Source organism: Schistocerca piceifrons, chromosome 1 (assembly GCF_021461385.2).
Source record: "Schistocerca piceifrons isolate TAMUIC-IGC-003096 chromosome 1, iqSchPice1.1, whole genome shotgun sequence".
In the NCBI taxonomy this organism is placed as follows: domain Eukaryota; kingdom Metazoa; phylum Arthropoda; class Insecta; order Orthoptera; family Acrididae; genus Schistocerca; species Schistocerca piceifrons.
Window position 1 is genome coordinate 537,274,197 of NC_060138.1, and position 11,892 is coordinate 537,286,088.

At 41.1% G+C, this 11,892-nt stretch overlaps 1 long non-coding RNA gene across 2 annotated transcripts in view; it reads left to right on the top strand.

Moving 5' to 3' along the window:
- Positions 1-9,745, top strand: part of LOC124799223 — a 38,756-nt gene extending 29,011 nt beyond the window's left edge. For both annotated transcript variants that reach the window (XR_007016988.1, XR_007016987.1), the window contains exon 3: positions 9,599-9,745. This is a non-coding gene — a long non-coding RNA (uncharacterized LOC124799223). The remainder of the gene's footprint in view (positions 1-9,598) is intronic.
- Positions 9,746-11,892: the final 2,147 nt, after the last annotated feature.

An 11,892-nucleotide genomic window follows, 5' to 3' on the forward strand; every position in this document is an offset into this window, starting at 1 on the left:
CCTGCAGTCCCAGTCTGGGTCACTGACGTCTGCCACTGCTCACCTCTTGTGGACACTGTATCTATGCCCATACAACATAGAAGTTAATAAACTGTTTGTTACCATTTGTTGCCTGCATCTTTTGTACCAACTACTGGCTCTTGCAGCATCACAACATTTTGCTGACAGAACTGGGATTGGCAGACTGTCCCTGTAGCTGAGCGTTCATTGCACCTGACTGCCATGCAGAGAACCTGTATTGGATTCCTGGTACTGCCAGCAATCTTTCCTTTGTGGGAGAACTGGAACAGGGTGTACTCAGCCTTGTGATATCAATTTTGGAACTACTTGGATGAGGAGTAGTGGCTCCAGGTCACAAAAACTGTCTTTGACCAGGAGAGAGTTGTGCTGACCCTACATTGGCCACCATTGGCAGAGGACAACATGGTGGTCAGTCAATACCAGAGGGTCCAACAGGCCCCGTGGAGGAGTTTGTGTTTGCTTTTTAGTGGGTTGTATGGTCATAGGCAGTGCAAGCAAGTAGCAACATGTGCTTTTGGTAAACTCTTGTGGAGTCCTTGTTTTCATTTTTTCTAGTTTTGTGACTGTCTCTTTTTCCTTTTCTGTATAGAATATGTTTGGAATGAAGGCAAGTGTATTCTGGGAAGGTACAGGCGGGTGTAAGTAAGAGACAACTGTGTAAATGGTAGATATGTATAGAAGTGATTTGTTGTTGTCACATAGGCAGTAAGATTAAGAGTTCTCCAAGGGTCTATGTAATATATAAGTGGGGTTTGATATCCATAGAGTGTCTGAGTTGTGTGCAAAGCTTTTTTTTTCTTTTTCTATTGCTGCATCACACTCATACTGCTTATTCTATTTTCTAGGAGAGTAGTTGTAATCCATAGGATACCACTGACAAGGTGAAATGTAGATCAATGTCATAGGAGACCATAAAACCCACCTGGGATAACATTCAGAATCGGTGTAAGGGAGAATGTGTTGGGTACTAGCAAATTTTATGGAGTATCATAGGTGTATTAAGAGGCACAGGTTGTATCTGGGAAGTGCCTGTGGTTAAATAAGTCAGTGATGTCAAGGGGCTCATGCAGAATGATATGCTGGACTAATCTCTCAGGTAATTGTGAGTTGAGACATTAAGAATTTATTATGAAGCATTGAGGATTTGTAGTGAACATACTGTATTAGGGAGTTAAGACAAAGAAGGATTATGGAGTATTGTTGATTGGTAGTAAGAGACACAGGTTGTGGCTGGGAAAGCACCTGTAATTAGACATATAAGTGATATCAAAAAGCTCAAAAAGAGATATCCTGGACAGGCCTCTCTGGGTGATAGATATAGTCTAAGGTTAGATAGATAGTTCTCTAAACACTAGGATTACAAATGCAGCTTTAGTGGCTTTACAACAGATTTTCTAGTAAATAGTTTAGGTTTATGTTCCTCTTGTTGAATTCCTCCACTTTAAGTTGGTGACTTCACAACAAAGTGATAACATAATTTGTTAAAAAAAAGTTATGTGTGAAGGAAATATTGACGATGGGTGATATGTGATGAAGATAGGTTACTGCATACATGTTCTGCAATATTAAGTACTGTAGTTAAAGTGAGAATAAGTGCTTAATTGTAGGTAAGATTTCTATTTTCAAGGAATGTCTACTGTTGTAATGACTGTAGTAGACAATTAATTGTGTTTAATTTATTCTGGTAGGGAAGCATTGATGTTACATAGTGCAACAAGTTGATCATTTTTTCAAAGTGTGATAACTAGGTTGAAGAAGTTATGTGATACATTTTAAAGTTAAGTAGGATAGTAGATGAGGAGGAGTGGGTGCATAGTTCATAATGTTGTAGGATTATTCGCAGGTCTCTAAACTCCTATCTTTATGAGGCAGTATACCACTGCTACCAAATCAATAAGTGAATGTCATGGACTGTAAATGTTTTATGGACTAGCTCTGTGTAGAGACTCAGTGAGATGGCATAGAAAGTGTTACATGAAGCAGTAAGTGGAATATGAACTATGAACCAAAGTGTGAATTGTGTAGACAAAAATAACCATTAAAGTGTTGTAATATATGTCAGTTAGACTAGTGTCACAGAATGCAGCCTGTAACTAGGACTATATGAACTATAGAGAAACTTATCATTCATAATCACATCAGCCCAAGAAGCTGGAACAGTGAAAATAATGTAAATATAAATTGGGGAATGAAGGGGAATGACACACTGTAGCTAATTTAGGACTTGTAATACAGACTAGTGTTTTATATAATATGAACTGTAGGAACAGTGTCTTGGTTGCAGGCAGATTTTAGCCACTCAGGAATTCAGTGGGCCTAATCTCTCCAGGAAGGGAAGAATGTTGCAGCACGGCCACAAACTAAGGCCAGAAGCAGAAATCTGAATGTTTGTCAACACCTACAAGTTCAGCACTTATGCCATACCAACAGCTCTGCAATCACAACCAGGGCACTGGTACAAAAACTAGCATTTTGAGACATTTCAGCAGTGCTTGATGTGTTGTGTACATATCCTCAGCTGCAATAAATCCTGCCCAAATATGTATAAAAGATGTCCATTTAGCCACGCTGGGATGTCGACACAGCCGGACTTCAAATCAGTGTCTGCTGTGTGTTGGCTGCTGCCATGAAACCACCGATGTTCTTTCTGCTACAGGCTGCCACCAACTGGTGTTGAACCAATGCCCTTCTAGTCACCAAGACATGGGGGCCCAGCAGCTCCTGACACTCACCTCAGTTGGGCATGACACAGCCCCCCCTTCCCCCCACCAGTGTAACAATAATATACAACTGACAATATGATGCAGCCCTATGCGGTATGCCAAACATATGATGTGTCCACACTGCTGGGACAGCAACTACCGCTGTCCTTGTGACACCATTTCTAACCACTATGGGCCATGAGATTGACACCTGACTATGCCCATGGAACAGGGATGCCATGGGTCAACGCTGGGCCACCTTTCCAGATGAGAGCATGCACATGTAACTGCTGTAGCTTTATGGAGTAATAGAGTGTTAACATGCCTTCAATCTGTATTGCTGCAGCCACCTTCACTCTTGTAGTCCTTGCCAGTCCTTTGAACTTGCAATGCTAGTGGGAGAGCCATAATCATCCTGACCATTAGAAGAACAGCTCTTTCATCTCTCTGTAGTGGTCGTTTCATCCCAGACCCAATACAGTATGATCATAAGGAGTATCAAAGAAAACTTGTGATAGATTGTGGATTTCTTAGTAAGGAGAATGCAAAATATTATCAGACATGTCTCTGGGAAGTGTACTCGGAGCCTTGCTCTTCATGTAGTTTATTAATGAGCTGGCAGGCACTATTAATAACGACCTTGTACTTTTTACACATATGATGCAGTTACCTGTGCTGAAGTAATTTCTGAAAAACTTCTCAAATATTCAGTCCCATCTCTATGCGATTTCAAAGTGGAGCAAAGATTTGTAGCTAGCTTTAACTGTTCAGAAATGTAAAATTGTGTGCTTCATAAAACACACAAAAGTAGTATGACAACAATATCAACAAACCATGTCACACCTGGCTGTAACAATTTGTGGGAATATGAAATAAAATGGTCACATAGACTCAAACCAAGGTAAAACAGCTGGCAGATTTCAGTTCATTGGTAGGATACTTGGAAAATGCAATCAGTTTACAAAGCAGACTCCTTACAAAATACTCATGTGCCCCATCAAATATACTATTTTTCAAGTCAACATCCCACATAGAGGAGTGAATGAGAAATTGTTAGGAATATTGTTTTAACTGGCTTGTGTCATTGCATATCTGTTTTGTGCTAAAACTATTTTTTTGTGGAAAATTTTAATGTGAAAGAGACTGTTAACTTATTTATTTATTGTATTTTTTTGCATGGAGACACCAACTGGTGTCTTTTGCAACTGTCATAATTTTACAAGTTTAGTACAGTCATATATACATATGTGATTACATATACATGATACAAATATACCATTGTACCTACACAGAGATATATATGATGTGACTTACCGAACGAAAGCGCTGGCACGTCGAAAGACACACAAACATACACACAAAATTCAAGCTTTCGCAACAAACTGTTGCCTCATCTTTCCTGATGAGGCAACAGTTTGTTGCGAAAGCTTGAATTTTGTGTGTGTGTTTGTATTTGTTTGTGTGTCTATCAACCTGCCAGCACTTTCGTTCGGTAAGTCACATCATCTTTGTTTTTTGACAAATTTCCCTTCGCAAACATGCCCTCGCCCTAGCCAGATTAGTACACCCGTCCTTTTTTCCCCCCTAAGGTAAGTCTTTCCGCTCCTGGGATTGGAATGACTCCTTACCCTCTCCCTTAAAACACACTTCCTTTCGTCTTTCCCTCTCCTTCCCTCTTTCCTGATGAGGCAACAGTTTGTTGCGAAAGCTTGAATTTTGTGTGTATGTATGTGTCTGTTTGTGTTTCTATCGACCTGCCAGGGCTTTCGTATGGTAAGTCACATCATCTTTGTTTTTTTTTATATATATATCAGACATTGCGGGAAAGCTGTTGTGTCTGTATGTGTGGATGGATATGTGCGTGTGTGCGAGTGTATACCTGTCCTTTTTTCCCCCTAAGGTAAGTCTTTCCGCTCCCGGGATTGGAATGACTCCTTACCCTCTCCCTTAAAACCCACTTCCTTTCGTCTTCCCCTCTCCTTCCCTCTTTCCTGATGAGGCAACAGTTTGTTGCGAAAGCTTGAATTTTGTGTGTATGTTTGTGTTTGTTTGTGTGTCTATCGACCTGCCAGCGCTTTTGTTCGGTAAGTCACCTCATCTTTGTTTTTATATATAATTTTTCCCACGTGGAATGTTTCCTTCCATTATATATATATATATATAAAATTCAAGCTTTCACAACAAACTGTTGCCTCATCAGGAAAGAGGGAAGGAGAGGGAAAGACGAAAGGATGTGGGTTTTAAGGGAGAGGGTAAGGAGTCATTCCAATCCCGGGAGCGGAAAGACTTACCTTAGGGGGAAAAAAGGACGGGTATACACTCGCACACACACACATATTCATCCACACATATACAGACACAAGCAGACATATTTAAAGACAGAGTTTGGGCAGAGATGCCTGTTGAGGCAGAAGTGCAGAGGCAAAGATGTTGTTGAATGACAGGTGAGGTATGAGTGGCGGCAACTTGAAATTAGCGGAGATTGAGGCCTGGTGGATAACAGGAACAGAGGATATATTGAAGAGCAAGTTCCCATCTCCGGAGTTCGGATAGGTTGGTGTTAGTGGGAAGTATCCAGATAACCCGGACGGTGTAACACTGTGCCAAGATGTGCTGGCCGTGCACCAAGGCATGTTTAGCCACAGGGTGATCCTCGTTACCAACAAACACTGTCTGCCTGTGTCCATTCATGCGAATGGACAGTTTGTTGCTGGTCATTCCCACATAGAATGCGTCACAGTGCAGGCAGGTCAGTTGGTAGATCACGTGGGTGCTTTCACACGTGGCTCTGCCTTTGATCGTGTACACCTTCCGGGTTACAGGACTGGAGTAGGTGGTGGTGGGAGGGTGCATGGGACAGGTTTTACACTGGGGGTGGTTACAAGGGTAGGAGCCAGAGGGTAGGGAAGGTGGTTTGGGGATTTCATAGGGATGAACTAAGAGGTTACGAAGGTTAGGTGGACGGCGGAAAGACACTCTTGGTGGAGTGGGGAGGATTTCATGAAGGATGGATCTCATTTCAGGGCAGGATTTGAGGAAGTCATATCCCTGCTGGACAGCCACATTCAGAATCTGATCCAGTCCCAGAAAGTATCCTGTCACAAGTGGGGCACTTTTGTGGTTCTTCTGTGGGAGGTTCTGGGTTTGAGAAGATGAGGAAGTGGCTCTGGTTATTTGCTTCTGTACCAGGTCGGGAGGGTAGTTGCGGGATGGGAAAGCTGTTGTCAGGTTGTTGGTGTAATGCTTCAGGGATTCCGGACTGGAGCAGATTCGTTTGCCACGAACACCTAGGCTGTAGGGAAGAGACCGTTTGATGTGGAATGGGTGGCAGCTGTCGTAATGGAGGTACTGTTGCTTGTTGGTGGGTTTGATGTGGACGGACGTGTGAAGCTGGCCATTGGACAGGTGGAGGTCAACGTCAAGGAAAGTGGCATGGGATTTGGAGTAGGACCAGGTGAACCTGATGGAACCAAAGGAGTTGAGGTTGGAGAGGAAATTCTGGAGTTCTTCTTCACTGTGAGTCCAGATCATGAAGATGTCATCAATAAATCTGTACCAAACTTTGGGTTGGCAGGCCTGGGTAACCAAGAAAGCTTCCTCTAAGCGACCTATGGCGTACGAAGGGGCCATCCTGGTACCCATGGCTGTTCCCTTTAATTGTTGGTATGTCTGGCCTTCAAAAGTGAAGAAGTTGTGGGTCAGGATGAAGCTGGCTAAGGTAATGAGGAAAGAGGTTTTAGGTAGGGTGGCAGGTGATCGGCGTGAAAGGAAGTGCTCCATCGCAGCGAGGCCCTGGACGTGCGGGATATTTGTGTATAAGGAAGTGGCATCAATGGTTACAAGGATGGTTTCTGGGGGTAACGGATTGGGTAAGGATTCCAGGCGTTCGAGAAAGTGGTTGGTGTCTTTGATGAAGGATGGGAGACTGCACGTAATGGGTTGAAGGTGTTGATCTACGTAGGCAGAGATACGTTCTGTGGGGGCTTGGTAACCAGCTACAATGGGGCGGCCGGGATGATTGGGTTTGTGAATTTTGGGAAGAAGGTAGAAGGTAGGGGTGCGGGGTGTCGGTGGGGTCAGGAGGTTGATGGAGTCAGGTGAAAGGTTTTGTAGGGGGCCTAAGGTTCTGAGGATTCCTTGAAGCTCCACCTGGACATCAGGAATGGGATTACCTCGGCAAACTTTGTATGTGGTGTTGTCTGAAAGCTGATGCAGTCCCTCAGCTACATACTCCCGACGATCAAGTACCATGGTCGTGGAACCCTTGTCCGCCGGAAGAATGATGATGGACCGGTCAGTCTTCAGATCACGGATAGCCTGGACTTCAGCAGTGGTGATGTTGGGAGTAGGATTAAGGTTTTTAAGAAGGATTGAGAGGCAAGGCTGGAAGTCAGAAATTCCTGGAAGGTTGTTTGGAGAGGGTGATTTTGAGGAAGAGGAGGTGGGTCCCACTGTGACGGAGGATGGAACTGTTCCAAGCAGGGTTCAATTTGGATAGTGTCTTGGGGAGTTGGATCATTAGGGGTAGGATTAGGATCATTTTTCTTCGTGGCAAAGTGATACTTCCAGCAGAGAGTACGAGTGTAGGACAGTAAATCTTTTATGAGGGCTGTTTGGTTGAATCTGGGAGTGGGGCTGAAGGTGAGGCCTTTGGATAGGACAGAGGTTACGGATTGGGAGAGAGGTTTGGAGGAAAGGTTAACTACTGAATTAGGGTGTTGTGGTGCCAGATTGTGTTGCTTGGAATTTTGAGGTTTTGGAGGGAGTGGAGCTGGAAGTGGGAGACTGAGTAGATGGGAGAGACTGGGTTTGTGTGCAATGAGAGGTGGTTGAGGTTTGCTGGAAAGGTTGTGAAGGGTGAGTGAGTTGCCTTTCCGGAGGTGGGAAACCAGGAGATTGGATAGTGCCACGTGTGAAAGCACCCACGTGATCTACCAACTGACCTGCCTGCACTGTGACGCATTCTATGTGGGAATGACCAGCAACAAACTGTCCATTCGCATGAATGGACACAGGCAGACAGTGTTTGTTGGTAATGAGGATCACCCTGTGGCTAAACATGCCTTGGTGCACGGCCAGCACATCTTGGCACAGTGTTACACCGTCCGGGTTATCTGGATACTTCCCACTAACACCAACCTATCCGAACTCCGGAGATGGGAACTTGCTCTTCAATATATCATCTCTTCCCGTTATCCACCAGGCCTCAATCTCCGCTAATTTCAAGTTGCCGCCACTCATACCTCACCTGTCATTCAACAACATCTTTGCCTCTGCACTTCTGCCTCGACTGACATCTCTGCCCAAACTCTTTGTCTTTAAATATGTCTGCTTGTGTCTGTATATGTGTGGATGAATATGTGTGTGTGTGCGAGTGTATACCCGTCCTTTTTTCCCCCTAAGGTAAGTCTTTCCGCTCCCGGGATTGGAATGACTCCTTACCCTCTCCCTTAAAACCCACATCCTTTCGTCTTTCCCTCTCCTTCCCTCTTTCCTGATGAGGCAACAGTTTGTTGCGAAAGCTTGAATTTTGTGTGTATGTTTGTGTTTGTTTGTTTGTGTGTCTGTCGACCTGCCAGCACTTTCATTTGGTAAGTCACATCATCTTTGTTTTTAGATATATTTTTCCTACGTGGAATGTTTCCCTCGATTATAACTATATATAATTGTTACAGCCAGGTGTGACATGGTTTGTTGATATTGTGATATTGTTGTCATAGGAATAGGATACTACTTTTGTGTGTTTTATGAAGCACACAATTTTATAGAAATGTAAAAGGTATATATATATATATATATATATATATATATATATATATATATATATATATATATATATATATATATATAGATGAGGTGACTTACCGAACAAAAGCGCTGGCAGGTCGATAGACACACAAACATACACACAAAATTCAAGCTTTCGCAACAAACTGTTGCCTCATCAGGAAAGAGGGAAGGAGAGGGGAAGACGAAAGGAAGTGGGTTTTAAGGGAGAGGGTAAGGAGTCATTCCAATCCCGGGAGCGGAAAGACTTACCTTGGGGGAAAAAAGGACAGGTATACACTGGCACACACGCACATATCCATGTGGTGGATGGATATGTGCGTGTGTGCCAGTGTATACCTGTCCTTTTTTCCCCCTAAGGTAAGTCTTTCCGCTCCCGGGATTGGAATGACTCCTTACCCTCTCCCTTAAAACCCACTTCCTTTCGTCTTCCCCTCTCCTTCCCTCTTTCCTGATGAGGCAACAGTTTGTTGCGAAAGCTTGAATTTTGTGTGTATGTTTGTGTTTGTTTGTGTGTCTATCGACCTGCCAGCGCTTTTTTTTAATATATATATATATATATATATATATATATATATATATATATATATATATATATATAAGTTTAATATTAATATTCACTTACCACTGGTGAGAGGGCATCACGGATGCCCAGCTTCATACTTATATTTTAAGAAGCTAACTTATTAATTACAAACAAGACACTCGCTTTTCATATTATCTTATTACAAATACCATTTTATTTGTTTTAAAATAATTTGTATGCATCATTGTCATAGATAATAGCTGTGACCACTACAAGAGTACATTATCTCTGCCTGTCATACAAGTTACCTGTATTAAATGAACATACTTTCTGAAATGACAAACATACTTGTCATTCTCACCCTTGAATTCTGATTTAACTATTGCTATTACAGTATAATGTTCTAACTGTAATTGAAAATGTTTCTCAAGTTAAAGTTATAGGTTATGTGGCCCTACTGACAGACCCTGATCTCTGCTGCAAAACTCATTTTTTGACACATGTAAATGTATATACAAGGATCTATCACAAATTTGTTTATTGTTTCACATCATTTTTTAAGGATCTGGAAGAACATCAAGAGATTCTAGACAATGAAAATTCTCAAGAGACCCAGGGAGCAGCTCCTCAGAGGAGAAAAAGCAGAGAAGAGTAGTGTGTTCTTGGCATTTTACAATGCTCTGTAAATTCACTTTACAGAATAAACCAATTCCTGTACAACTGTGTTCTGCTATATCATTCAGTAGTGTTCTAGAATGCCTTAGTACCCTACTTATACAGATGTTTTTTCTTCATTCTCACAACTGCCCTTCTGCCCTTATATATATATATATATATATGTGTGTGTGGGGGGGGGGGGGGAGGGGGGGGGGGAACCATCAAATTGCAAAGTCAATACTTGCCTTCAGAAGGCTAAACTCCGTCTCTTACCAATAGGTAATTTAAAAGTAGAAGAAGAGTCTTACTTTCAAGTCTATCTAGCAGAAGTACTTGGAATTTTACCTTCTGGAGGTAAATACTCACAATTTTATAATTTTTTCAACTAAATTTCCTTTTTGGTACAATCTCTATGTATAAAAGACAATGTCCTGACTGACTGACTGACTGACTGACTGACTGACTCACTGACTCATCATCACCCAGCCCAAACCACTAAGGATAGAAACTCGAAATTTGGAAATGATGTTGATCTTATACCGTAGGCATTGTTTAAGAAGTGATTTCTTGAAATTCCACTCCTAAGGGTGTGAAATGTAGGATGGAAGGTTTTCCTGAAAATACGTCACTATTAAAGTAATTTTGAAGCTAGGCCTATGAAAATTAGTATTTGGTTTCTCAGTCAGAAATAAAGAAATACATGTTTCAAGCATAAAATGTAACTTAACTACTTGTATTGTTTTTGCTTAATAATGGGGTTACTCATAGTTACTCATGATCTGCCGCAGTCGTCATCCTGAATCCATTAACAGTCACTGTAAACTTAACTATAATGTTAAAGTAATAATTAATCTTGTATAATGTTTAGATATATTTATTATGCTTTCAAAACAAAATCAAAGCATCATTACAGAAGTAAACAATACTTACAATACAAATGGAGCAGCTACATGCTCACTGCTCTAAAACCAAAACCAGACTGACTGACTCTGCCAATATGGCTACCCCTATATATATATATATATATATATATATATATATATATATATATATATATATCCCAAACAATCCTAAACAATCCTCAACATTGTTTAGAATGATTTTTTGATTAACTAACAATTAAAATTAACATATAAAACTGAAAATACACATATAAACATATGTTTACTCCAGAACAGCAAGTACAATTCTATGTTGGGTTGTATTTGTGATACTGTTAGAGTATAATTTCTCAAATACGTAATTACAATAATGCATTTACATATCTCATTAAATACTTGAGGCTCCCTTCATGGAAAATGTTCCCTTCATTTACAGAGCTTCAACACTTTGAGGTAAATGAAATCAAACAGTTATTTTTGTAGTTACAATTTTTTCTAGACAACTTATACATTGCTAGTTCTAACTTTGTTCCCATAAGTTGTAGATCTAATTAAAGTAAATATAAAATCTGCAGATGACGAAGAAATTGAAGAAATGTATGATGAAATAAAAGAAATTATTCAGGTAGTGAAGGGAGACGAAAATTTAATAGTCATGGGTGACTGGAATTCGAGTGTAGGAAAAGGGAGAGAAGGAAACGTAGTAGGTGAATATGGATTGGGGCTAAGAAATGAAAGAGGAAGCCGCCTGATAGAATTTTGCACAGAGCACAACTTAATCATAGCTAACACTTGGTTTAAGAATCATGATAGAAGGTTGTATACATGGAAGAACCCTGGAGATACTAAAAGGTATCAGATAGATTATATAATGGTAAGACAGAGATATAGGAACCAGGTTTTAAATTGTAAGGCATTTCCAGGGGCAGATGTGGACTCTGACCACAATCTATTGGTTATGACCTGTAGATTAAAACTGAAGAAACTGCAAAAAGGTGGGAATTTAAGGAGACGGGACCTGGATAAACTGAAAGAACCAGAGGTTGTACAGAGTTTCAGGGAGAGCATAAGGGAACAATTGAAAGGAATGGGGGAAAGAAATAAAGTAGAAGAAGAATGGGTAGCTCTGAGGGATGAAGTAGTGAAGGCAGCAGACGATCAAGTAGGTAAAAAGAAGAGGGTTAGTAGAAATCCTTGGGTAACAGAAGAAATATTGAATTTAATTGATGAAAGGAGAAAATATAAAAATGCAGTAAATGAAGCAGGCAAAAAGGAATACAAACGTCTCAAAAATGAGATCGACAGGAAGTGCAAAATG